Source organism: Lotus japonicus, unplaced genomic scaffold (assembly GCF_012489685.1).
Source record: "Lotus japonicus ecotype B-129 unplaced genomic scaffold, LjGifu_v1.2 AP026982.1".
NCBI classification, from domain to species: Eukaryota; Viridiplantae; Streptophyta; class Magnoliopsida; order Fabales; family Fabaceae; genus Lotus; species Lotus japonicus.
The window spans coordinates 59736-62396 of record NW_026645415.1 but is presented as its reverse complement, the minus strand read 5'-3'; the positions used below and the strand labels follow the sequence as shown (position 1 = coordinate 62396).

The 2661-nt window shown below is 35.3% G+C and overlaps 1 long non-coding RNA gene across 2 annotated transcripts; it reads left to right on the top strand.

Annotated features, from left to right (window-relative positions):
- The first annotated feature begins 731 nt into the window (after positions 1–731).
- LOC130727325 (uncharacterized) lies at positions 732–2142 on the top strand. Of its 2 annotated transcripts, XR_009015251.1 has the most exons (4): positions 732–854; positions 948–1046; positions 1286–1795; positions 1977–2142. It is a non-coding gene; the product is annotated as an uncharacterized LOC130727325 (long non-coding RNA). The 2 variants fall into 2 exon arrangements; XR_009015250.1 differs by having other exon boundaries at positions 948–1795.
- Positions 2143–2661: the final 519 nt, after the last annotated feature.

Here is a 2661-nt window from a genome sequence, read left to right as displayed (position 1 = left end):
GTTTCGATTCCCAAACTATTGGTGACAGTAACACTGTGAAATAGAGAAGGTGGAATTATCAGAGGGAGGAGTCAATTTTGATCTTCGTATTTGTTTAAAAGTTGTAATTGCATGGAACGACAACAACAGCAACCAGAGCAGCGCCACCTCCTCAGTGGCGGAGGTGATTCCCCACCACCCTTTCTTGCATTTTTCTTTTTGTGAAATCATAAAAAGGCCATCTTATTATTAAAGCACTAAATTAACAATTTTGAATGGAATGCAGATGTTCATTTACAGCATAGCATGGACCTCCTGGGTACACTTTTGCAATTCTGTTCCTGTACAAACACGGGAGGAGAAGGATGTTTATGGTATTCCTTGAGAGAGCTTGAACATAAACGAGGTATGAGAAGCAAGCCATTGAAAAGAAGTAAGAATTTTTAATTTCTTTAGTTTGTCTTTCCTGAAACTACTATGCATCATATCAATGAATATATTAGTTTAATTTTTCTCTTTTAGAATGTTAACTCCATATGCCTTATTGCTTGATTAGTTTATATAGTTAAAGGAGGTATATAATAAAATAGGTTAAAGAAATTATAAGGTCATTTAATTTCTTAAATTTTTGCTCCTCTGATATTGATACTATGCCTTTTTACTTAATTTCTTGATTGGTAATTATAAGGTTAAAGGTAACATCTACATGTTGTGGTATGATTTTTTCTTCTAAATAATGCTAATTATGTACACTGAAGTTTAGTTTCTCTTTGTTTTGCCATTTAGACTGCATGAGAAGCAATTATTTAGATCAGATAAAAAAAAGTGTTGATGCTTAAGTTCATTGAAACACTGAACCAATTGATCCAAATGAGGTGTGTGATCATAATTTGTCATATCATCTTGCGGATATAACTTGGCATATTCTCCTTCAAATTCATTTTCTTGATGAATTTTTGTGCTTAAAGGTTGAGGATTATTATACAGTCATTAAAGAGCCTATGGATTTTGCAACCATGAGGGCTAAACTACATGAAGGGATGTATAAGACTCTAGAACAATTTGAGGTTTGCATCTTTCATTTTATTTCACATGCTCATGTTATCTATCAGTATCAATTAGCAGACATGTATGCATAATATTTGAACCATCTAACACATGATATTTGAACCATTATACAACATGACATGTTTCTAATATTCAACAATGCTCTTCTATTTCATTTTGCTATTGATTCTTGAGAGCTTGAAGAACCATTGGATCATATTCACATGATTGATTATTTTTTAGTATGGGCCATGTTTAGGATAGTGTGCAACACTGCATGAGGCTGAGATCTATATCATGACAACCATATAAGGGAGCTCCCATCACTGACACCGGCACATAGAGAGGCAAAAAATTGAAGACATTGTAACACCACACGTGATCCTGTGTAAAGTGAGCTTTTCTTATAATCGTTGTCTTTATTTTGTTTTCTCCTGTGCAAATTATATGTGTCGGCACCTCAGTTGCAGATTTGTGTGAAAATGTTGTTGACGATGAATATTTGGATTGATAGATAGATACATGCAAATGGTGTTAATTTCTTTTTTTTATTTCTTTCTTTCTGCATATGCAATTGAAGGACATGATGCTGAAGTTTTCTGGCTCTTCCAAGCAATCATCAAGATCTGGACCAGGTTCAAGTTCAAGAGGAATGGGACCAATAGAGAATCCTGAGAACACTGTGGCAGAAGGGGTTCAATACCCTGACATGGGAGGAGTTGGTTCAGCCTCTGCCCGTGCTTGGGAACACAGGACCTCCTTGAAAAATGTGAGTGGCAGCTCTGTTCCTTTCATAGTTTTAGGTGTTTATTATGATATTGTTATGATCTTAATTCTTAAATTCTTCATTTGTTTCTTTTTTATTTATTGCACAGAGCTCAATGCACTGTGTTTTGTTAGTTTTTCCATGATTCTCTCTTCCTTTCTTTCTAATTCTCTGAACCAAACAGTTTCAGGTGTAAGCACCATTTGGTTTATGTATAATGCTGATTTGTGGTGATGAAAGTGGCTCCCTTGGCTGTGGAATTGGTACTCTTATTGATTGCTGCGATCCTCCATTGCCAGAAGTTCCTGAGGACGATTGATTCTGTCCAAAGTGCAGTAGCACCCAAAACTGCACAACTTTAATTGACCTGAGAAATTTTGGTCATGGAAGTCACATGAATAGCTTCACCCTAGAGCTAGCTTTGCAAATCCAAAAGGGTTTTCTAGAAAGAATTTGTCAAAGGTAAGTGAATGTGTTAGCTTACGCATCACATATTAAAACAAGGCCGCATTGATAGCAGCATCAAGTGTACAAGTTAATTTAGGCTTGAGTCATCTTTGGCCATTTGTTCTGGGTAAGCTCTTCCATTCTATGTGAAATGCAAAGATGGTAATAGAATTGAAGACATAGCCCAAGATAAGTAGATGTAATGTATACTCCAAATGTGTATTTACTTCACTCCATTAATTTCAATTTTGTAATGAAGTTATTTGTGTTCTGGACTGTGTAAATAACATCATATTCATATTGAAGTGTCATACAACCTCAACCCAAATTTGTGGGAACACTGACTCTTTGCTATAAAGAAGTTATTTTTTCTCACTGTGAAATCAACATTCACAGTAGTTAGTTGACATCAAGTGAGCTTT